Source organism: Monodelphis domestica, chromosome 8 (genome assembly GCF_027887165.1).
Source record: "Monodelphis domestica isolate mMonDom1 chromosome 8, mMonDom1.pri, whole genome shotgun sequence".
Classification (NCBI taxonomy): domain Eukaryota; kingdom Metazoa; phylum Chordata; class Mammalia; order Didelphimorphia; family Didelphidae; genus Monodelphis; species Monodelphis domestica.
Genome location: NC_077234.1, coordinates 176175580 through 176201793, shown reverse-complemented (window position 1 = coordinate 176201793; position 26214 = coordinate 176175580). Strand labels below are relative to the sequence as shown.

The 26214-nt window shown below is 33.1% G+C and overlaps 1 protein-coding gene, 1 long non-coding RNA gene and 1 other non-coding gene across 3 annotated transcripts in view; all 3 read left to right on the top strand.

Moving 5' to 3' along the window:
• Window positions 1-25591, top strand: part of LOC130455893 (uncharacterized) — a 230490-nt gene extending 204899 nt beyond the window's left edge. Inside the window, exon 3 of the long non-coding RNA XR_008914144.1 lies at window positions 12638-25591. This is a non-coding gene — a long non-coding RNA (uncharacterized LOC130455893). The remainder of the gene's footprint in view (window positions 1-12637) is intronic.
• Window positions 1-26214, top strand: part of NALF1 (NALCN channel auxiliary factor 1) — a 731256-nt gene that overhangs the window by 555239 nt on the left and 149803 nt on the right. The gene's annotated exons all lie outside the window — the stretch shown is intronic.
• MIR7337 (microRNA mir-7337) lies at window positions 12813-12869 on the top strand. The gene has a single exon (NR_127556.1). It is a non-coding gene; the product is annotated as a microRNA mir-7337 (primary transcript).

The following is a 26214-nucleotide window of genomic DNA, read 5'->3' as shown; positions in this document are numbered from 1 at the left end:
CACTACCTCTTTAAGGTATATGAGCTTGACAAATTAAATTAAAATTAAATGGTTTCTATTTTTCTATTTCAAATAAATTGTAATTCTTGCTTCCTATCAGAAGGGGAAAATGCACTTATTACTAAAGTTTAGGAAGACTAAAAAAGAGAAAAGCCAAGGTCTTATGGAGAAGCCTTTTCGAGAAGCCTTTTCAACATATTCACCAAAACCAAAACTAAATAAAAAAAAAGGAAAAGGATATCTTCTCATTGTATAGAGATGATCTGCAAAAAAATAAAAATAAATAAACAGAAATTTGTATTTCTGAATGCTCTAGGAATGCCAAGATTGCCTTCTAGAATATAAAATAATTGTTTTCAAAAAGCAAACAAAAAAATCAGGGTTTTTTTGCATTTGTTGTGTACCTCTCTGAAACTATACATAATTTTTCATATTACATTTTAGATCGAAGGAACTAAAGTTCTGAGATCTTGAAAAGTCAGATTCAGAAATTTTGGTTTTAAATTAGTAGACAATGGAAAGCTGTTGTGATTTCTTGAGCAGAAGAGGGACATGATGAAAGAAATGTTATAGGATGATTAATTTGGTAATGGAATAAAAACATGGATTGATCCCAGGAAGAAAGGCAACAATCATTTATTAAATGCATTCTGTGTTCCAGATATATACTAAAAGCAGGGCATAGAAATACAAAAAAGGAAGATAGTCTCTGTATCCAAATGAATTTACATTCTAATCAGATATGAGGGCCCACAAAAAAGGATATGAAAAGAAGCATTAAGAGAGTAAAATGAAGGTATCCAGCCTGGGGACATAGGAAGCTCTACCAGAACCCTTCCACAAAGTAGAGGTTCCAGGAAGAATTCACGATTGGGAAAAAGGAAACAGGCCTTGTGAAGGGATATTCCACATTGAATGGGCCAGAGATACATGTTTTCAGGGGAAAGAGGCTCCAGGTACTGAGGGAAGTCTTAGCATGAACCAGCAATAGATAGGGCTGGGCTCTGAAGATAGGAGGAAATCAGGAACCAAACAGAAAGATGAATGGAGACAGATGTGCCCAAGTCCCCCTCAACCACAACAAAATGGAGGTGGTTGCAGTGATCCCAACTTTTGGCTATGAGAATCTGAACAAGAGTTGTTTTATTTGCAGTGGAGAGAAAATGGAACTTAGAGAGATTTTTTTCTAAGAAAGGAAATTTTTAGGAAATTTTTTTATAGGAAATAGAGTTAAAAGGAAAACCAAAATGACTCCAAATTTTCAAATATGGAACACTTAAAACTTAAGTAAATTAGTGAAAATGAATTTTGAAGAGATGATGGATATGAAGGAAACAGTCATTTATTAAGGACCTTCTAAGTGCCAGGTGAGGAGGTCCGTGATGTTTTGGGTAGAGCATAGGTTTGGAGTTCAAATGTGACCTCAGATTCTTACCAGCTGTGTGACTCTGGGCAAGTCACTTAACCTCTATTGCTTTAATCTCCTGGAGAAGGAAATGGCAAAGAACTCTAGTATCTTTGCCAAGAAATCTTCCTGTACAATAAGGTCAGAGAGTCACAGAGTCAGATGTGACTCAGCACATGAAGAACAACAAGAAAATGCCAGACATTATGTTAAGAACTTTGCAATCTTATTTGCTTTGTTCCTTATAGTATTTTATAGAAGAGGAAACTAAAGCAGACAGGTATATACTAGAAGCATTTCCTACCACTTATAATTAGTCAAGATATTGTATATGATGTTATAAGTTAATGATGTAATGCTGACATTTTCAATACTAAAGTGATAATTTTAATTTATGCTCACTATTTATTACATTACAAGAATTACATCTTGGGTATACATTTGAAACTTAAAATTAGATGAACTTTCCAGGACTTACAATCTAATATCACAGGTTTGTTCATGTCAGGTCCCTGAATACAGCAATCCTATGTATGTCTGGCCTTAGAACTTGAAGAGAAAATGTGGAGAGAGAGCTTTTCTCCTAAAATTCCTTGAGACTGATAGAGAACTCACTGCTGTTATCTTGGCTAGCCAAATTAGTTTCGTTTTAAAAATGATGTTCATGAATAAAAATCTATTACAAAAGTATTATCATATCTGAAAATGTTACTCATAAAATGACATTCTTTGAGATGGAAAACATTTTATTAATACATTATTCTTTTTTTTTAACATAGTACTTCAGCAGTCTCATACCTCAATCCTTAACTCTAATATGAATTTCACACCATCTTTGAGCTTGTTCACTTTTTTCATTGCATTCATTGTGAGTGATGATGGCCTCTGTAATTTTCCTTTCCAAATGGAAAAAAAGGAGGATTTAGGATTGAAATAGGTACTATTTTGAAAACCTCTATTATATTACATTTCCCAAGAGTTTATCACTTAATTAAGGCAACAAATTTAAATCATTCTATTTTATTAGGACTTCTTTTTGTCTAATGTTCTCCACTTTCCATTTTGACACAAAATGTCCAACGAATACATGATAAATATATGTCTTATTAATTAGAAAATTCAAAAGATATTATGCATTTTTAAATTTTGCCGATTTTCAGATGAGAGGCAAAGCATCAGTCTTTTAAAAATTTTCAGAGGATCCCTTTTAAAGTGGCATAGGATTCTGAATTATATACATGTTAATCTTATGAAGGAAACTTACTAGAATAGAAGTTGGATAATTTTATCTTTTGAGATAGAGCTTTCTTGTTTCATGAAGACCATAGATATAGTAACTTCTCATAAAATAAGAGAACTAGTCTTAATAGTTGAGAAGTGAACATCTAGAAAATTTTTCTTTTTCAGGGGAATAGTATAATGTCCTCTAGAACATTGGTTCACTTGCCTATTTTGTATTTTCTTGATTACGGTTTTGCATTTTTTTTGTTAGGTTGATTTATCTGTTGCTGTGTTTCATATTGACCATCATGCCTCTGTGTTTAGGTAGTCCATCTCCAAAATTATGGAAACATAAATTTAGGACACATAATTAAGGGCTCTATATGCATTTTATTTTCTCCCAAATTCTTCCTAATTCTATTCTCTATTCAAGAATAGCATCATCATTCCAAAGCATCTCAGGTTTGAACCTTTTTTTATTTTAGTCTCATGAAATTCTTTTTTTACAAATAGAAACAATCTTTTTTTCATAATTGTTTTCTGGCATTTTGCAATCCATTTTCTCTCCCTCCCTCTTTCCCCTCTGCCTTCTCCAAGATAGCAGGTTAGATAATATAGGTCACATGTGCTATTATGCAATATATATTTCCATATTCATCATATTGTGAAAGGAGATACATACCTCATAAAAGAAAAAAACAAAAGAAAAAAATGAAAAATGATATGTTTACATGTGCATTCAGAATCTTAATTCCTTCTATGTTGGTAGATAAGCCTTTTCTACCATGAATTCCTTGAAGTTGGCTTGGATTCTTGTATTGCTTATAGCTTTTAAATCATTCATTGTGGATCATCTTATCCAAGTTTGAACTTTGGAGTTATTCTCACTTTAACTCTTAATCAAACTCGATTCACTCTTCCATCACCAAATCTTGTCATTTCAGTCTCCTCAGTGTCTCTTTTATATGTCCTCTTTTCTTTATATACCATGAGCCTTTGAAGAGAATTCCTACCTTCCATCTTTTTTATTTTTATAATATTTTAGTTTTCCCTAATTACATATAAAAACAATTTTAACATTTATTTTTAAAACTTTGTGTTCCAAATTTTCTCTCTCCTTCCTCTTACTCCCCAAGATAGTAGGCAATCCAGTACTCTGATGCAGACTTTACATGCGCAATCATGTAAATCATTTCTCCCTACTTGTGGAAGAGATCTAAAGAAAAAAAAAAAGCAAGAAAGTGAAATATAGTATATTTTGGTCTTCATTCAGACTCTATCAATTCTTTTCCTGGAATGTGATGGCATTTTTCATTATGAGTCTGAAATTGCCCTGGGTCACTATATTTTTTTAGAATAACTATCAGATTTTGATTAAAAAAACCATTAGTACTGTGTACATAAAATTGCTATCATTGCATATTCTAATGATGTAGACAATAGACTCATAACACACATATAATATGTTAAAGTTTTCAATGTGATATCATTATAACATCCCTGAGATAGGTGGTGCTAGTATTATTAACTCCATTTTAAAGATAGACTCATGATGATGATGATGGCTAAGGATTTTATAATTATTATCTCATTTGATCCTTATAATAACCTTGGAAGGTCAGTATAATTATTTTTACATTTCCAATTTTAGACTTCCAATTATATTACAGATGAAGAAACTGAGGCAAGCAGGGTTTAAATAACTTGGCCATGGTCAGACAGTAAGTGACAAAGGTCAGATCTGAATTCAGGTTTCACTGACTCTAGGCTTGGCACTCTATCCACAGAATGAACTAGCAGCCCCAGGAATCAGAGATTATGTAGTTTACTTATAGTCACACTCAGAATAGGACTCAGACCAACTACCTGCTATCACCCTTTCACAAATGTATAGTGCTCCCTTAACATTTGCAGTGGAGACTGACAATTTCAGAGGGGAGCAAAATGTATACTTTATCCCTAAACATAAATCGATGAATAGTTGAAATGAAAATTATAATGACTTTCGGGCTCTGGTAGAAGAGAAAGTCTCTGTTTCATTATTTAGAAAGATGAACTCACTCCATGATATCTGACAGTTTGTGATCTAAAAATTAACACTATAGCTCATTCCCATTTTTGATAATAGACCGCAAGTCAAAGTAACATCTTGAATTAACAAATATAAAAGTCTGCCATCCTCTGTCAGAATTAACAGACAACCAGGTGACACAGTAGATAGAACACTTGACTGAGTCCAACCTGGCTTCAGATTCTTACAAGCTTTGCTACCATAGGCAAGTCCCTTTACCTTATTTGCCTTAGTTTTCTCATCTGTAAAATGAGCTAGAGAAAGAAATGTCAAACCACTACAGTATTTCTGCCAAGAAAACTCTCAAAAAGGGGTCAACAAGAGTCACATATTACAATAAAAATTAGTCAACAAAAATCAGAATTAGTAATTTAAATTGATTGACTTCTCTGTGGAATTTAGCATTTGTGATCATCCTCTTTTCTCTATAGTCTCTTCTTCCTCACTGTGACAGGGCTATCTCCAGATTCTCTTCATCCAAAATAGTTCTATTCAGTTTTTTCACTACTACCTCTAAATGTGTGTTTGTCCAAGGGTTGGGTCCTTAGATCCTTTCCACATAATAATTTCCTTTGGCAACTGATCTCATCATTTCATTTGTCATTTAAATGTAATCTCATCCCCACTATCTTCCCTAATTACCAGTCCAGCCCTAGGTTAATAGTGTGGCTTAGTGAAAAGGATTTTGAATTTAGAACTCAAATCTCCAGTTCTGCTGGTTTTATGTCTTTGAGTCACTCAAAGTCTTTTGGCCTCAGTTTCTTCATCTGTGAAATGGAAACATTAGACTAGCTAACCCCTAAGATTCCTTTCAGCTCTAATCTGCATTCTTATGATTTCTAGTGGTCTGCTGGACATTTACACATGAATACTTTTGGGCTTATGAAAGATACAGCCTGGGTAAAACTAGATGGTAACTGAGGGTCATTACAATTCTATGTGAGTGGGCCAGGGTCTCGAACAGTGGACCCCACCACTGCAATAAGTTCACAAACAGGGATTTGAAAGACCAAAGTATGATAGCAGTGTTTCTTCTTTCCTGAAAGGTGCATTCCCTGCTTTGGATACTTGAGGAATGTCAAAGTATTACATTCAAAGACCCAATTCATAAGGTCTTCTAATCCTAGAAACTCCCCCCTCCCCTCCTAGCAGCTAGTACCAGTCATAACAGGAATATTCTTTGTCATTAAAGATAAGTGAGTTGATCTTCTTTGACATTTTTAAAATATAAATTAACTACTCCATCCCTCAAAGTCTTTGAAATTTGAGGTGGACAGACCAAGGGTTTTGTTTTTAGAGAGGGGGTGAAGGGTGTTGGAAAAGGAGGGGAAAATACTAACTTCTATCCAAGTTCTGGAAAATTTTGTGATGGAGCACTTATTATGAAAAATACACAGATTACACCATTCTGTGATTCTGTCAGCACCCTGATCCCAACATGTGTGAAGTTGAATTCATTATCCTCTCATCCATGACTTTTCTTTTCCTATTTCTGAAAAATGAGCTACTATCCTTCTGTGCCCCCAGTCTTGAAACCTTGAAATCGTCCTTCACTTACCCACTTACAACATTCTTATCCAGTTATGTGGTAAGCTTAATTTTACCTTTACAATACCCTTTAGAATCGTTTCCCTCATGGCAAAGAGTGGAAATCATGAAGGTTTAGATTTGAAGTAAGGAAAAGCTTCCTAATAAAACCTGAGTGAGCTTTTCGGTAAGGCAATAGGTTTCCTCTTCATTAGAAGTCTTTAGACAAAGGCTGGATGATGACTCCTTCGGTATTTTGTAAAGACATTTTTTTGTTCCAGTACAGCTTTATCCAGATCTCTTTTTTGTCTCTGTCACAGGATAATATATCACTTATCTACCGGCTAGAGATCTCCCATTGGATGATAAACTTGTGTAACTGTCATTTGCCCTATTTGTGTTCCCAGCCTAGTACGGTAACATAAGTTGTAGTCACTTCATTGTTTTGTAAGATTAAAATTTTTGGAGATGGTCTCTTAATTTATAATTATTTATTATTTAATAAAAAGTGGGTCAGAGAAGAAAAAGGGAGCCACATATTGTCAGCTGCTGGTTTTGCCATCTTCTCAGCCAGATCTCTGACATACTGGAGCTCCACTAGCCAGTCCTCACCCACTCACATTTTCCTTTCTGTCTCTTCTAATGCAAAAAGAACTCTTTTTCCCCCCTAAAACCTTAAGCTTATCTCCTCTGTGTCCTCCCTTTCTTAGGCCCTCTGATTTGGTGGGCTTGAACTCAATCTGTATCAAAGCATGGTCTTGTGGATGCTGGGAATCAATGGAACCAAGAGGCAGGCATCTTCTAGGTGCCAGGGAGCCATGAGGCTTCTGGCATCCTCCCAGAGTGCACTTGAGTCTCCCTTATACAGATAAGCCTTAGACCTTGTTATTAACTCAAACAAAAAGTGTGGTGGAATAGCATCCCCCAAAGAGAAGATTGAGGATAGTAAATTCTCAGTTTGGATTGAATTGAACTGAACTGACTCATTGTTTAAGTCTCAGTCCTACTTGTCATAGGTTTCCTCTTAAAGCTTTCATATGTCAAATGCAAGCATTCCCAATCTTTGGCATTTTAGAAAAGGGAACATCTCTTGACATGTTGCCAGTGGTGACTGCTAAACACCCTTGAAGAGACCATGCCCTTTTATGATAGTCTCATGACATCATTCAGGAAGAGCTGCTGTCTCTAGCCCTCCCTGGATAGAGATGTTTCAGCTCAAAAGAAATCAGTTTTACCACACATAAGAGGGAGTTGGAATTACCTTGGGGCATCCCTTTGCCTTTGCCTCTCTCTCTTTTTCTATGTATCTTTGTGTCTGCGTGTGTCTCTCTACATATATATGTGTATATATGGATGTGTATTGTATGAATTTGTACATGAATATGTTTATATGTACATGAACTGGGATTGGAATTACTTTGGGGAACCTCTCTGTCTCTGTCTTTCTCTTTCTTTCTTCCTCACTGTGTGTGTATATCTCTATCTCTTTCTCCCACATATACATATGTGTATGCAGGTGTACAGTATATACTGTGTAAAGATAAATAAATATATGCATATATGGAGGAGAGAGAGACAGAGGTTCTGAATATACGTATGTGTGTATGTGACTATATCCTAAACAATGACTACAATACCTGGGGGGAGTCCACAAAAGGAAGAAGAAATCCCCCAAGATTAATCATCATCATCATCATCATCATAGTGTGTGTGTGTGCACATGCATGTATGTGTCAATAGGATAGTTGTTTTTGGAAAGAGTAGTGACATTGCATTAGTTCTTAGAAGAAAACCTTTAGAGAATTAGGTATTCACTATAGTATTATTTCTTATTTAATTGTAAGATATGATAGAAGTCCTTTTAATAAAATATTTAACTTTTCTCTTTTTATTAAATATAATAATTGGCATAGTTGTCTTAGCATTGCACTAGGCCCCTGTATCTACATTCCATTATGGAATAGAAATTAAGATATGTTTGTTTGTTTGTTTGTTTGTTTTAATTTTGCTTACAATGTAAAACTATTTAAGTTGAGGAAAGTTGGACTGAAGGGAAAATCAGCCATAGGAATTATTTTTCCTACTCACAGTTATTATTTAGTATTTTATAATACTGTATTTTATAAAGAATCATTGGTTATTCTGGGATATGGCATTCACTCTCTAGACTGTGTAAAGATAAGGCTAAGGCTGGATAACTGGAGAGGGTTAGAGAGTTGGTCAGTAAAAACAGACTTGATTTGTTTGTTTGTTTTTCTGATCCAACAAGCGAATTAGACTTTTGACAGTTTGATTAGCATTATGTTCTAAAATCAAAAATATTTTATTTTAAATATTTTATCTCAAAGAGAAACCTGGCTCAAGTATTAAGACAGTGATCCAAAGATTATAATTTGTGACTTGTCCATGATTACAGAGAAAAAAAACCCAACATAGGAGGCTCTTCCACTGAAATTTAAGTTTTGTAAGTGAAACAAAATCTATATCCATTCTACAAATAAAAAATCAGTTGGCACACTGATCCATAGAATAGAGCTGATAAGGAAGCAATATAGGTAATAAAAGAAAATATTTCCATTAGAATCAAATATTTTGAGTTTTCCTAAGAATTGTAAAGTGTAAAAAATTGCTATATCAATCCAACACCTTAGAGTAATTAGAAACATTTTCCTGATTTAATAATGAGGGACAGCATAATTATCTCTTTGTTCCTATCATTTATCCTATCCTTCTGTTGCTAACTGGTTTACAGAGTGAAATATTTTATAATGTTAACATTTCTTTTCAAGAGATTAATAATGATGAGAACAATTATAAATTGCCTTATAAATGGAACTAATCTCATTTCTGATTAATAGATGCTTGTGATTATCAATCAAAAATTTCATACTCATTTATAATATTTATTTGAGTGAAGGGTAGATTCCTTATTTCAGTGTTATAGGTAATCTTGAATAGTTATTTATCTAAAAAAACCATTTCATTTTTTATAATAAGCAACTAATTTTTCCATTGCTTAGGGGAGAATAGAATCTCTATTGTGTTGCATGAAATTTTAAATAATAGTGGGAAATCCAGTACCTATTTAATCTTCAAACATCAGTTCCTTTCCAATTAAACTATATGCTTTCTATATAAAATCTAGTTCATGTATAGCTATAGAAACACTTCCCCATCCTCCACCCTTCCTCTATCCTATGAATGAAAAGGATATGTTGCAATGCCTTGGGTTACCAATCAAATGATCCAGGAAATAGGATTCTGCTTCTCTAATGTACGTTCTCTGCTTAATTCAGGAAAGTCAGCTTGTTGTTGGCTTCCAGGCAGAAGCAATTAAACTACAGCCCCCTGCCCTGCCCTCTTCTTTTCCTCATTCAACAGTTATAATATGTATCTCTGCAGTTCAGGTAATATTTTCATAGGAGCAACCAGTAGAGCAGAAGAGGAAAGCTTCTTTTTGTTAGTAACAGAAAAGGCAATGACAATACACAGTGTAGGATAGATGTCTTAGCACATCATCCACGTGGATTCACAAACTCAAGTGCAATGATTAGAAGCTCCAGAAACAAAGATGCATTTTGTTAATAAGCAGGAGGACTGTGTGAAAGTAGTTAGGGAACAAACTAAAAAGTGACATGCATTACAAGGGAAAAAATAAAAGAGAGCAATACAATCAAGGAAGGAAAAGACAAATCAGAGACTACCATGTTTAAAAGTAGTTGAGTGGTTCCAGTTTGACATTCAAAATAGTTGTTATAAAAATGAACACTGTAGATAAGTTATTTTACAAGGAAGTTATATAGATTTTCTCTACTCTTGCTTCCTGTTTCCCATTCAAAGGTGGGGGGAACTACTAGGGGACAATTCATCCATATTTCTCTATTTTTCAAGGAATCCTTAGTATATAAGTCCAAAGTTCCCTCATTCAAAGTGATTGTGAATAGGGAGAGTATTCGTATTATTTTCATGATAAATACAGCCACTTTTGAATTTGATGTCTTAGAACAATCATCCTATCTACACAATGGCCATTCAGTATGGTTATGATGAAGAGATGTCCTTTACAAGTTAAATCTGTAATTATATTCATATACTAAGCTTCAGAAGGTTCATAGTAAACATGATGACATACAGTATTTAATTGTTCAGGACATGAAATGACAAAGGGAAATAGCTTATTTTAGCATAATTAATAATTTTCTCATTTAGCAATGTTTACTAAAAAAAGAGAAAAAACAACTACAAACATTATTAGTTAATTATAAAATAGTTAATATTAGTATTAGTTAATATAAAATAGTGAATGGAATGATCTTATATGAAAATCCCATGAGCTTTTTTTATTTTTCTTTCTACTACTATTTAATTCTCACCCAGTCTGATCATCATTAAACTAAATTGTATTTCTAGATTTGTCTTTTGAATATGGAATTGATGAACAGCATAATCTTAAAGACACTATACTTTTGTACTTAGTATAACCAACTTGAAGATAAGTATTGGGTTATGTGCTCATTCTCTATCAAAAGAATAGAGGATAGTTGTAGCTGCTAAACAATTGTCTATTTGAAGTAAATTTGTCATATGTCAATGTGATGATATGAATTTATATAAATTCATAAGGTGTATCTATTTCAACATATATGAGCTAGAATAGAGGAAGAGCACAAGAGGCTGGAAGATTTTTATAAAAAGAACTGATGAAAATTTATCAGCTCATTTCAAAATAAACAAGTGAGGGTAGTTTAATGGTTCAGTGGATAGAGAGCCAAACCTGGAGATGGGAGGCCCTGGATTCAAATGTGGCCTCAGACATTTTCCAGCTATGTGACCCTGGGCAAGTCCCTTAACCACAATTCTCTAACCCTAACTACTTTTTTACCTTGGAACCATTGCTTAGTATTAATTCTAAGACAGAAGGTAAATATTTTTTAAATAAAAATTTTAAAAAATAAATCAGTGATTATTACAATTCATGGGGAAAATCCTATAATGTTCAGTTCTTGATTTCTCATGAGTTTATAGCCATAAGCTAATTTCTCAAGAAGCATCTTCCAAGACTCTTCACATTCATATTCTAGAGGTCATAATAATAGTCCAAATGAAATATTAGGACCTGAAATTTAATGGTCCTTCAATTAGAAGAAATAAGGGGGAAAATGCTAGTGATATGGAAGATTTGGTAACTGATTGAATCCTGAGGGTAGGAGACAGGGAGAAGTATGGGATGACTCACAAACCTGGGTGGGTAAAGGGATTGTAAAATCAAAGCTTCAAAGATTTAGAGCCAGATGAGAGCTCAAAGGTTATATAGTTCAATCAACTTGTTTTAAAGATTGAGAAAGCTAAAGACAACAGAGGTTAAATGACTTGCTCAAAATCATAAAGATAGTAAATCATAAAATAATAGTGGAAACACAGGTCATTGGCTCCTAAAACATTTTCTTTTGCACCCATGCTATTGAAAGGCTTTTAGCAGAAAAAAAGAGAAGTTAGGAGAGCAACTTTGTTTTGTTTTGGTTTTAGGGGGGAAAGATAATTAAGTCTGTTTGGAATATAATATATTTGATTTATCTATGGATAACTCATCCACAGAGAGATGTCCAGTGAAAATGAAACTCAAGAGAAAAATATGAACTGATTATATTGACTTTGAAGTTTTCTAAATAAGACTGATAGGTAAATTCATAAAAACTATGAGATCATTAAAAGTACATAAAAGGGGGCAGCTAGTGGCTCAGTAGATTGAGAGCCAAGGCTAGAGATAGAAGGTCCTGAGTTCAAATATGATCTCAGACACTTTCTATCTGTGTGACCCAGGGCAAGTTGCTTAATCCCTTTTGTCTAGTCCTTACCACTCTTCTGTCTTCGAACCAATACAGTGTATTGATTCTCAGACAAGAAGATTAGAGTTGAAAAGAACATGTATGAAGACAATAGAGGAGAGAGCCCAGGACTAAGCACTATAGTATACCAGCACAAAGGGTTAAGACATGGACTATGATCCTGTAAGAAGACTGAGAATTGGTCAGGTAGAAGGAAAACTAAAACAGAATAGATATTATTAAAATCCAGGGAGGAGAAAGTATACAGAAGAGGAACTGCTTGGCATCAGTGGCAAATATTTCAGGCAAGCCAGGAAAGATGAGGATCAAGAAAAGGCTTTCAGATTTAGCCATCAATAAAATATTACTCACATTTAAGAGAGCACATGAAAATTAGAATAGCAATATCCCTCTTTCATTTCTCCATGATTTAAAGAATTACCTTATCACTAAGTAAGGCAAGATTATACCTACTTTTAACAGGACCTTTCCCATAATAGAAGTCTTCCATTACTAATATTTCTTACTTCTATTCCAGCTTTGAAATCTACTTCCAGAATTCATCAACTATTTTCTCCTTCTGGCCAGGTGTTCTTCTGTGTCTCCCACCAATGAACTTCACCTAAATATTCTTCAGCATGCTTCTCCACTACAGTTGGTGAACTTACTCAAAGTAATATATTTTCTTCATAAACAACATCATGCCTTTTCAACAAGATGTGCCACTTCGGTTGCTGAATTTCTGTCATGAGTCACACCCCACAAGCCTCACTGATACCTATCTGGTTTACTATACTTCATAGTTATCACGGAGACTTGGTGAGGTATGGCGTATTTCCGTCGTTTTAAGAAAGAAGATTTTTTTTTTTAGACTTCAGAGAAAAGACAAGTATCCCAGGGACAAAGATTTTTTAAAGAAATACAGCCAAGTGTATGGAAGATTCTTGTGGTGTACTCACAAAAGATCCCAATGATGAAAGAAATGGAAATTCATCTAAAGAAACTAAGATGCCTACCAAAAGAACTCTCTGGTGAATTCAGATTTAGTGCATCCATATGATGGAAAGAAGGACTGCAAAACAAAGATAAATATCAATCAAATAGGCACCAGTCTATAGGAGAACTCTCAGAAAAGCAAAAACCCAGGATAACCTAAAGATTTTGAAGAATAACAGGAAAAGACAAAAAAAAAAGACTTAAAAAAAACTGTCTGAATCTGAAGATAAAAAAGTAAACCAGAAATTTTTGTCTAAACTTCTGAGGAATTGCAGTATAGTGGAAAGAGCACTAAAAGAGAACTAATGAAATTAGTATACATGATGTAGAATCTTAGCAAAGAAATTAAGGTTCAGAAAGAGAAAAGAAAATATTTGAAAATAAAAAAAAATTGAAGTGGGTAAAAATTTGTCAGAAGAGAATCAAAAGATAATTTTAAAAGAACAAGAGAATTCTCCATAAGGTAAAATGACTCACATTGAAGAAAGATGTGTGCACAGACAACCTAAGAATCATAGGTTCCCTAGAAGAATATGATATATAATAAAAACAAAGTAAACATAAGCAAACAAAAAATTACTATAAAAATAATGCAAGAAAATGGTCAAGAACTTTTGAATATAGATTACAAAGTACTGATTGATTGAATCCATAGATCTTAGGGGAAAGGAGAGTGAAAGGGAGAGTAGAAACAGCCCATGCTTAAAACTTGAGAAATATTATAGTAAAGTAGATAAAGCCCTGAACTAGGAGGGGTATCTGGTTTCAAATCTTATTTCAGAAGCATATTACTTGTGTGACCCTTGGCAATGCTCTTAACATTTCTGTACATCAGTTTCCTTTTAAGGGCACAAGTCAACTCAGTGGCTGCTAAAGTCCATAGATTTTAGATCTATAAACCAGAGAAACTTTCAACTCAAGAGATGTCTTTTCTTATTATGAGGGAAACAGATAATAAAGAAGAAATACATAGTGAGGGGATATGTTATAGTGAGAAAATGCCTTATTTATGTGCTTTTAGTTAAATTACTTTTCTTAGCCTCAATTCCTCAATTATAAAATGAGGAATTTGGACTAGATAGTCTCAAAGGTTCATTCTAATTCCAAATCTATTTATTAATGATTGACAAAGTTTAGATTTTGAATGAAAAAAAAAACAGCATTCACAGAAGGTCGTAAGGGTAAATATACAAGGAAGAGGGCAAAGTAATGAGAGATTATTAGGAAAGGGCTGATCAAAAGAGTATTCCTTAATCATGAATGTTGAGTAGGTAAAGAGGAAAGATTTTGAACCTATAGGTCTCTGGGAAAGGAAATAAATGTCAAAGGAGTGGAGGTGGGGTACAAATAAAAAAGAAAAAAGAAAAAAGAGAATTTGAATAAATTATCCTGAGATTGAAAGATAAATAGGAGTTTGGTGATGGGTTAGGGCATTGACTCTCAGAATAAATAACCATTAAAGTAGTCTAGTGATAAAAACTAATTACAGGAAGAAAGTACTGTTTTAAAAGAAGAGGGGTCAAAAATAAATGAAGAAACATAAAGTTTAAGGAACCTGCTCTTAGTAACATTAAATATTAATAGATTGATCAATCAAATAATATGGCAGAATAGTTAAGAAAATATAACCAAAAATTAAGAAGGATAAAGAAATACTTCTTAAAATAAAAATATTATAATATGAAAAGAGGAATACAAAGAAACTATTAACGATATTTAAAGTTAATATGAGTGATGAAAAATATCAGTCCTAAAACTACATACATCAAGTGACAAAGCATCTAAATTTATAAAGAAAAAGTTGAATAAATTGCAAAAAGACAAAGTTCTGAAATAGAGAGGATATGACCATAAAATAATTAAGTACATTAAGTGGTTCTTTGAAAAGAATTGCAAAGTCAATTAAAATTATGCACTAGCAAAACTGAAAATTTAAAAAGAAAGATTGTGAACTAGAAATCTTAAGCAAGCCAATCAAACATAATTAAATTAAACATCATAAAGGAACTACAAAAGAAAAGTCTCTCAGTTCTAATAGACTTAATGGTAATTTCTATAAAACATGAAGAATGACTAATATCTCTTCTACATACTCTATTATTGAGAATTCAGAAAGAAAAAATATTAAATTTCTTTTATGAGGCATATATTGCTCTTATATCTAAACTATGGAGGAATAAAGCAGAGAAAAACATTTTATGAATATTGAAAAAAATAAAAAAAATGTTGTAACAGAATAAACCTGAGACCAATTTAAATTTATGCCAGGATACAGAGATGATTTAACATTAGCAAAACAGCTAACATAGTATCATAAGATCATAAATCTCTAGATAAAAGAGACCTCAGAAACCATTTAGTCCAATATTCTTATTTTACAGATGAAGAAAAGGCAGAAGGAGGATATGTGGTTTGCCCATAACATAGTAAGGCTGACTAGCAATAAGGGTCATACAGCTAGGACGTGTTTGAGCCCAGATTTGAACCTAGGACCTCTTTTCTCTAGGCCTGGCTCTGATTCCACCCAGCCACTCAGTTGCCCCCAAGAAGGGAAATTATTGGTTGTAGGAAAACAAAATGCCTCTGTGTCAGATTGTGAATTTTAGATTTACTCCACCTTAATCTTTTGAATTTTAGCAACCAGGGATATATACACCCCTACTTAAGAATTAAGAGTGGGGAAAGAAGGTCTAATACCCCTGTGTGCTAGCAAGTGACAAATAAGAAACAACTGACTGTCCAAAGCCAAGTTTAAGCCACCATTGGTACATGTGAGACACAGGAAGTGGCGTAAAGAACTGTCTTCATATTTTGCATCACTTCCTGTGAGCGGAACTTTGGCAGTGAAACTTGACTTGGAGGAGCTTGAGCATGAGACCTGAGACTGCTTCCCTTAGACCATCACGTGGTGAGTGATAAGGCTGATGACCATTCTGCAGGCACCAGCCTCCAAGGAAGCCCCTCATCTTGGAGGAGGTCTCCTGGCTGGAAGCTGAGCTAGATTTAATTTTCTGGGAAGGCCCCTTGGCTGAGCCCTCTGAACTCCCGCTGGGTTCAGAGTAGGCCAAGGCATCTATACTCCCCTTTTCCTTCTCTCTCTCTCTCTCATTCTTAATTTCTTCCTTCTGTTGTAAATAAACCACCATAAAATTCCATTCTGACTTGAGTATTTTGTTAGGATTTAAAATTTAAATCCCTGGCAACCAACTAAAAATATATTCAGTCTCAACCCTAAATTTTACCCTTAACAAGATATCTCTGTCTGATATGCCTAATGACTAAGATATATAAAGAAGGAAAACCAGTAAGTTTCCTAGTGAATAAGTGATCAAAAGGAACAAAAAATAAAAACAGGTATTCAAATGAATTATAAATTCTCAATCCTTTATTAAAAACTATATCATCTCAATAATTGAGAGAAAAAAGGAAATTAAAACCACTTTGAGAATTTTACCTCATAGTCAGCAAAATGTCAAAATGAAAAAATAGAAATAGTTCATGTTGGAGTTGTAGGAATTCAGACATTTTAGTATAGTTTTGGAGATATGAGTTAGCCTAACCCTGCAAGAAAATGACTTAGAACTATTATAAAAAGTGAATATAATTTGCATATCATTTGACACAGAGACCCCATTGATAGACATATACCCAAAGGAAGTCAAAAGTAGCCTAGGAAGTCCAAAATACAACAAAATAATTGATAGTAGTTAGCTTTTTTTTATTATTGTTGCAAAGGTCACAAAGAATCAGACATGATTGAAATGACTGAAAAACAAAAAAATTGCCTAAACTATTTCATCATGATTTTACCAATGAGTTAACTATTACTCAGGGTTGTAATTTGCCAAAAATCATGCCGATAGTGAGGAGAAGGGCCAGGAGTCATCTTCAGATCAACAGATTTCTATCTTGGACCTCAGTTCTCTTATACCCTTCCCTTTCCAACTTGTCCAACTTGTGATTACATTTGAGGGTCTCTTGGCAAAGAAATGAGTACTTTGCCATTTCCTTCTCCTCTCATTTTACAAATGAGAAAATTAAGACAAAAATAGTTAAGTGACTTTCCAAGGATGTGAATTTATATCTCTTCAGTTCTATATCCACAGAACCACCTCTAGAAGCCCTTTGCAGAGCCATGATTCTGTGATTCTGTGATTCTATGATACTATTCTATGTTACTATTTTATGATACTATCATTCTATAGGCATTTCCTGACCCTCTCCACACTACCTTTTTAGTATTGAAACGTGATTTAATTTATATAGTGTTCCAAGTGAAGTCCTTCCTCTACCAATACAGACTGGTATTTTATTTGCAATTTAAGAGTAATAAAGTATGGCCTAGAACACTGACAAATTAAGTTAGCTATCTGGGATAATATAGCCAGTACATCTCAGAGACTTAACTTAAATCTACATCTTACTAAATCAGAAGCTAACTTTCTCTTGCAGTGACATTATGTAACTCTCTGACTATATCTATCATTCACATTTCCTTTGTTTAAATTAATTCATATAAACATCTTATCTCAATCAGTAACTTATAAAAAATAATACCATTCATATCTCCAGGATATCTAAATATCAAAGTCTTTTGGAGGTAGTGAACCCTCATTAAAATATTTGATGAATCAATTAAATTAATTGAAGTAGATCAATGGGAAACTCTAAGAAACTTTAGAAAGAGAGTGAATCTCTAACAAATCAATTATAAAATCATTCAGGGCTTTTATAAGAAATCATTAAAGTTAAAAAAAGAATCAGCAGATAAAAGAGAACAAGTAAAAGGATATCTAAAGCAAATGACTGAGAATGGAGTAAAATGAAGAAAACTAAACACCATTGAAAACATTGGAAAAAAACAAATTTTTTCTATGTCACAAATAGCTATCTTAATTTGAATCAAAACTTAAGAATACATTAAAAATGTTTAATAATGTAAAATTAATGTATATTCATACTTTCTTTGAATTTTAAATTATCCAGATGTTTATTCTTTAACTTAGCTATAGTATAAAGCAATATCTGAAAGTGATAATTATTTTCCTTTGTTAAATGAATGTGCCTTAAAGCAGCCCCTTGAAGGCAATGTCACCATGAATATTGTCTAAATTGTTTCATCTCTCTGGGCCAGTTCCTTTATTTGTACAGGGTAGCAATTCAACTTTATGCTTTTTAGACTTTACATTCTGTGGGTCTATCAAATCTGCCCTTTATTTTGCATTTTCTTTTTAATCCTGAGTGCTTCGATGCCTGTAATATAGTAAGCATTGAAAAATGCTTGTTGATTGATTAATGGAATCATATTTTCTTTGCTATCCAGTGGCAATGAGGAGATCTTTAACTATTTGAGTGCTCTCTAAAAGAGAAAAAATGTATATAGAGAACTTCACAAATAAACTTAATATTCTCATAAATACTTAACAACCAGATCTCTGAAAAAAATACTCCGGGTGCATTTTAAAAATAATGTGGTTTGTTTTTCCAGATTACATGTTGATACAAGTTTCAATAATTTTTTCTGACATTTTTTGGAGCTACATTAAGATGTACTTATAAGTTTAATTTGCATCATTAACATTTCTCCATCATGTTGCTAAGATCAGTCAATCAATACCAAAAAATGAATCAAACCCTAATTTTTAGTGTTTGCTAATTTCTGATGTTGAAATATTCATACTGAATGCTCATACTGAAATTATAAAAATCTCCTGAGCCAGGGTCAATATGGTTCCAGCATACCCCTTAATTAAGGTAATAATATTTCATAATTTTCTTTTATAAGACTTATCTATATTTTAAAGATGCTTTACTTTCAAAGGTGCTATTAGTAATTACAATGTCTTAGTTGATATTTTTGTTTTGTTTTGTTTTCATTTCAGTTTAGAAGTATTCTAAAAACTAACATAAATCATTGTATTTACTAGAATCAATGTGATTGCGCTGTTTAAATGACCTTTAGACCTTTTAAATAAATACATGTATGCATAGCAATTTAAAATTTAGGCCAAGATATATTACAATAGAATATATCTTTGCATATATTTGCAGGTCATAAGTTTAGTTTTGTTTTGATTAGATGAAGATGAAAAAGAGAGGATCAGGATAGATCTGGATGCTCTGACCAGAATGTAGACAAAAGGACTAGTTCAAAATGAGGGACTATATATAGGATTACCAATGACTAAGTGGGGTTGCTACTCAAGATTCTTGCCTATCAAATATAAATGCTATGGATTTTTTTTTATTTCTGAAAAATATTAAATACATAAATCAATTTATTCATATCTTTTTAATTAACTGGAAAATAAATCTTTTGAGGGCAGGAATTATTTTCTGTTCGTTCTTTTATCTTTGTATCTCACAAGGCACCCAGTACATTTAAGATATCTGATTTGTGAGTGTGTTTGATAGAAGTCTGATGACTATACCTGTTAAATTTCCATTCTTTTAAACTTATAGGTACCAGTCTTAAAAACGGGAATATTAAATGAGGTAGAAAGGAAGGAAAATAAATAAAATTCATTTGATTCAATTCTCCAATTTTTTTATGTAATTAGACTTAGTACTGCCCCATTTTGAAAATAATTTACACAAAAACTGGTTCAGCACAGGCAGAATCTACCTTAATATATCCAGTTTCTAGATTTGCCCACAATATGTACAGGTTTCCTTTCCATTTATATGACTATTTATTATAAATAATTCACTTATTTCTATAACATCTTTCTAAAATCCATTGTTAAATAAACACACAGACAAGTTTGAATATTAAAGCATAAAAAATAGTTCATATAGGAATGGATTGAGAACCATGACTAGAGAGATGAAGTCCTGAGTTCAAATATGGCCTCAGATACTTCCTGAGTTCATGATCCTGGGTCAGTCACTTAACTTCCATTGCCTAGCTCTTACGTCTTCTGTCTTGGAACCAATACACAGTATTGATTCTAATATGGAAGATGAGAGTTTTAAAAATTCATATTTTAATATAGCAGATTTAGAGTTTCACCCAGGAAGTAGAAGCTTCTACTTTCTTAATCCAGGGAACTCCAGTTTCTCCAGAAAATTTTTGGCCAGCCAGTAAGCAGCCTTCTAAAATAAAATGTGAGAAGGGCTTCTGTCCTTTTTCTAGTTTTACAAATCTACTTCAACAAATTTTAAAATCTTATTAAGGAAACATCATCTAGTTCAAGTTGCCAATTTAACATTTGAGCAAACCAAGATCACAGAAGTTAAATAGCATAAAAGACTCCATAGATAATGAGTATTAGTGCCAAGTCTAAAAGGTAGCTCACCTGGTTCCTAGTAGAAAGGTTTTCTGACTACATCATCCTCTAGAAAAGAAACCATTCTTCCTGCTTGTGTATGTTCAATCAAGAACACATGAAAAAAAAATTTCAGTAGTGCCTAGACTTAGCACTACATGCCTCAAATGTTGGCTTGTTTTGTCTAAAAATTTCTGCATGCATTTGTTGCACAAGGAGTTGCACAAAGAAGTGTGTGTTGGCTTTGAAATTTCAATTGTTCTAATTCTTCTACCAGATATATACCAAAGATAAAACCTGAATAATTAATAATCATTTTGGAAGACTTTAATTCTTCTATGTAGATGAAAACAATGACTTGAAATGTCCCCAAAAAGTAAATATTCCTAGGGAAGAGCTAGTTTCCTTATTAAGATATTTATTTTTATTATATACTTGTCTATTAATTGATTTTTAATGTGTCTATGCTAATATATACGTACATGAACAAAAAATAAATGATGTGTAGCTAATCATTCAGCCTAGATGTACAAGTTTTAAAATAAACTTAAAGAACATAATTTCAATATATTCATAAATGAAATTATACTCTAATTTTTTTATCCTTATTACTTTGCTGTAGCACTTCCTAATATTCAAAATGTTTTGGGTTCACTAGTAAATTATTCATATATATTTCTAAAAAGTTACCTCAGTTCTATATAAATAGTTCTATATAAAATAATCCTGTGCAAAAAAGTAATAGATAATTTTATTGATAAGTAACATGACATATAGCATTAAGTGAATAAACAGGATCAATAATTTTCTTCTGCTACATTAAAGGAAAAAGAAACACTATAATTAATTAGAATGTCCATTTCAGTTGGATGTGCTATTAATACATTTCTGGAGATATTTCCATCAATTTGTTGGACTAATATTAGCATGATGACATATGCATTTTTTTCTACTTTCATTAATCCATTCCTCATTCAATTAGGAAAATAAATATCCATAAATTAGGAAAGAAAGGCCAAGCTGGAAGTGGTATGGCATTAGAAGAATTTTTTTTGTTTTGATAAATATTACTCTTATTTTTATGCGATATTGCACTTGACCAATGTAATAAATATACATTGTACATTGTACATTTAACAATTCAGAATATTAGTTTGTAATAAAACTTAAAGACATGTTTTCTAATTTTTCTATACTTATAAAATAATTAATTCATTTTTGCCAACAATAAATACAAATTTCACTAACATTTGGTTTACCTTTGGACAACGCCTTGTTTTTTTTATCCTCCTTTCTTCCCAATTAAGAACCACCACAATTTATAAAGCGTTGACAAGTCATACTTTTCTATCAAAGATAAACTAGCTTTGAAAAACAGTTCATAAAACATATACAATTAAAGATCTAATGAAAAATTTTCAGGCAAATGAAGGAATTAGTCTAAAACACTAAAATAACTTTTGCAGCTCTCCCGAGGTGACAGAAGTCAATAGTTTCAGTCCCTTTCAACTAGACCCCCTTCTCGACACTGAATAGTTAAAAGTGCCTAAAAGGGGACCAGCTACACAAAATACCTAGTCTCTAGTCTCTGAACTTATATAGCAAAATACCTGTGGCTGTGTCTTCTGTCTCTCTTATTTTCAGTCCACTAATACTCTGAGCCATCTTTGTTCTTTTCCAGTGAAATTGAAAGCATATCCTTGCCCATAGAGAAATCTGTTCCAATACCCAGATGTGGGACTATATTTTTTTTAAAAAGGATTATCCACATTTCCTTTACCCAATTTATTTTTCAAAGCATTTTTTTCTCACAACCCCAGAAGTTAACTGCCACTAATAGTATCAATACAATTTTATAAATAAGACTATAAGCAAAGTGAAGTAACTTGATTAGATAACAAGAGTCAGATTCAGAATTCAAATCTAGATCTTTCCTAAAACCAAAGCCAATATACTATTAGTACCTTACATGATTGCCTAACATGGCCCTAAAAGAAATAATTCAGTCACCTATCCATAGAACAACTAATTCTGAGATCAACTCACTACCTAGGTGATTATATAGGATTTACTAGACGTAATCAAGTCCCATTCTTGCACTTTCCAGTTTGGCTTCTCCAAATTATAGAATCTTATTTCTTCATTGGATCTTGGAGATCATCTGATACAATTTGCTCATTTTAGAATTGACCAACCTGAAGGCTAGATAAAATCTAATTAAGCCTATGTAATCAGATGTGGAGAGAGTGGATAACAGAGCCAAGACTAAAATCCATGTTTCCTTTATTGTGGGTGGGGAGCCTTCTTACTCATTAATACTTAAAAAAAAAATCTTGAGTTAGATCAAAATTAATTATTTTTAAAAACTGGTTTTCTTATCTTTTCCAGCATTATTCTTTGAATTAAGAGAGGAATTAGGGAGGCAATGTTTTATTTTGCCATCATTATTTTTTTTTGCATTAAAATTATGACCTAAATCTCCCTAAATTAAAATACTTTGCTTACAGGACAAATGAGGGGAAACAAAAGCCTTTCAAGAATGAGTTACTACACATTTGGGATTGGAGCCCCTGCCTATTTAATTGTATTTTAAATGAATTATCAACCATAATCAAATGCTAAAATGTGAAAAAATTAAATATTCTGCCTGAGGATGAATGAATGTTTATGTATACACTTAATAGTTAACTAAAAATGTGTTAGCCAAAATTTATTAGTTAAAAAGTTTACTCTTTTAAAATGGACATTGCAATTTAAATCCTAAATAGAAGATCTCTTAAGGCTACCAACAGCATATTAATTGTTTTTTTCTAACAATATCACACTAAGAATAAAATTATTTATGCATATCCTCAATACCATTCAAACTTGGAAATACATATATAAAACTTTATCCTTGTCCATGGAGAATAGATATATGTCTATGAATGCAGTAGTTTTTAGAGATGAATACTAAAACTCATCTGCTTCAATACCTCACAAATCTTTGATTTCTTGAATATTGGTTCTTTCGTAACTGACACTAATTACAGCTTTCTTGTGATTTAATTTCTTCCAAAATTTCTGTGTACAAAATACTATGATCTGATGGCTAAACTGAAATTGGCTTCTTTTCAAAATTTAATTACTTTAAACCTTAGACTATAGTTATGCAGTTGCTCACCTTTCCTTTGTGGTACCCACATTCTTCATCTTTTGCACTGCTGAAATAACTTTTGAAAATCCAGTCACATCTGTGTCATAATAAATGAAGGTTTTATATGAGAAAGTCATTGACACTTATTATATCACAGTTTCTGGTTGTACTTTTAACTTTAAGTGATGTAAATTCAAAATCAGGCTCAGTAGATAATGATGATGTATTTGGAGTCAGGGGATCAAGGCTGTGTTATTTTGTATGTATAGGAGTCATTTAACCTCTGGATGTCAACTTCTTCATCTTAAAATGAGAAGGTTGGGCTAAATGATCCCTAAGTTCTCTTCCAACTCTAAATCTGTGAATTCAAAGTACATATTTACAAGAAGTGAAACCAAACATATTTTGGGCATGAGTTTGGGTATGAGGCAATATTATCAAATCATCTTTTTTGAAATACAGTGACAATTAAGTATTTAAAATGCATATGTATAATACTGTTCTGTTGAAAGGTACCCTTTTGATTCATTTAGGACTTTCCAAAACTGAGAAGCATTCCACCTAAGCAAATGTCTGGGTTTATAAGCTCCTCTCAGTAGTGATAGAAAATGATATGATTTCAGATCACTCAGACACCTTTAGGGAAACCTGTTCAGTTTATGATCCAACTTGAGTTTCACATCCATTCAAGAATAGATGGGATAATCAGTATTTGAATTTGTCCCCTAGACTTGCCAGCTTTATTAAAAGCTCTGAAAAGGAAGGAAAAGCAGGATAAATGTGGACATTATTTCAATTTGCTCTTTTTGAAATAATTGTTATGATATCATTCTATTTTAGGATTATATAGGGTTTCCCATCTATAGTCCAAAAGAGACATAGAAGGTATAAGAGCATATAGATAGAACTAGAAGAGACCTTTTTGTCCAAACTTCACATCAGGGAGGCTAAGGAATATTAAATGATGGTCTAAGATCACATTGTCAAGAATGGGATTCAAACTGAGAACCTGTGACTCCCATTTCAGACCTATTTGTACTTTCCCACATTGTTCTACTATAGGTAGGTTTACAGTAACCTAAATGCACGGTTGAGTAATCAATGAAATCTTTTGGTTATGTTTGGTTCATTTTAAGAATAATTTAAAAGGCATTCAATTTAAAAAATGATAGAGTGTGGGGTGGGTGAGAAAGGAGGAAATTTGATTATAAAATGGATAAATGTTTCACAGTAGTGCTTTATAGAAGTATTTCAGGGACTCTCTTCATCCTCAAAGATCTAAGGGGAACAAAATAAAATGAAGTTTTTTTTTTAATTTTATCTAATTGTTTAATTTAGAGTATTTTTCAAGGATTACAAAAATCATGTTCTTTTCCTTCCCTCCTCCCAAACCCCTCCCATAGCTGACACAGAATTCCACTGGGCTTTGCATGTGTCATTGGTCAAGACCTCCTTCCATATTATTTATATTTGCACAAGGATGATCATTTAGGGTTTATAATCCCAATCATATTCCCATTGACCCATGTGATCAAGCAGTTGTTTTTCTTTTGTGTTTCTACTCCCACAGATGTTCATGCTGAATGTGGATAGCGTTCCTTCTTATAAGTCCTTCAGAATTGTCCTGGATCATTGCATTGCTGCTATTAGAGAAGTCCATTACGTTCGATTGTGCCACAGTGTATCAGTCTCTGTTTATAATGCTCTCCTGGTCCTGCTCCTCTCACTCTGCATCACTTCCTGTAGGTCATTCCAGTTCACATGGAATTCCTCCAGTTCATTGTTTCTTTGAGCCCAATAGTATGCCATCACCAACAGATACCACCATTTGTTCAGCCATTCCTCAATCAGAGGGCATCTCCTCATTTTCCAATTGTTTGCCACTACAAAGAGCACAGCTATGAATATTCTTGTACATGTCTTTTTCCTTATTATCTCTTTGGGGTACAAACCCAGCAGTGCTATGGCTGGATCAAAGGGCAGACAGTCTTTTAGTGCACTTTGGGCATAGTTACAAATTGCCTTCCAAAATGGTTGGATTCATTCACAACTCTACCAGCAATGCATTAATGTCCCAATTTTGCCACATCCCCTCCAAAATTTTTACTTTCCTTTGCTGTTATGTTAGCCAATCAGCTAGGTATGAGGTGGTACCTCAGAGTTGTTTTGATATTCATTTCTCTGATTATAAGAGACTTAGAACATTTTTTCATGTGTTTACTTATAGTTTTGATTTCTTTTTTTTTTTTTTTTCTTATTTATTTTTTTAATATATTTTATTTGGTCATTTCCAAGCATTATTTGTTAAAGACATAGATCATTTTCTTTTCCTCCCCCCCCCCAACCCCCCATAGCCGACGCGTAAGTCCACTGGGCATTAGATGTTTTCTTGATTTGAACCCATTGCTTTGTTGATAGTATTTGCATTAGAGTGTTCATTTAGAGTCTATCCTCTGTCATGTCCCCTCAACCTCTGTATTCAGGCAGTTGCTTTTTCTCGGTGTTTCCACTCCCATAGTTTATCCTTTGCTTATGAATGGTGTTTTTTTCTCCTGGGTCCCTGCAAGTTGTTCAGGGACATTACACCACCACTAATGGAGAAGTCCATTACGTTCGATGATACCACAGTGTGTTTGTCTCTGTGTACAATGTTCTCCTGGTTCTGCTCCTCTCGCTCTGCATCACTTCCTGGAGGTTGTTCCAGTCTCCATGGAACTCCTCCACTTTATTATTCCTTTTAGCACAATAGTACTCCATCACCAACA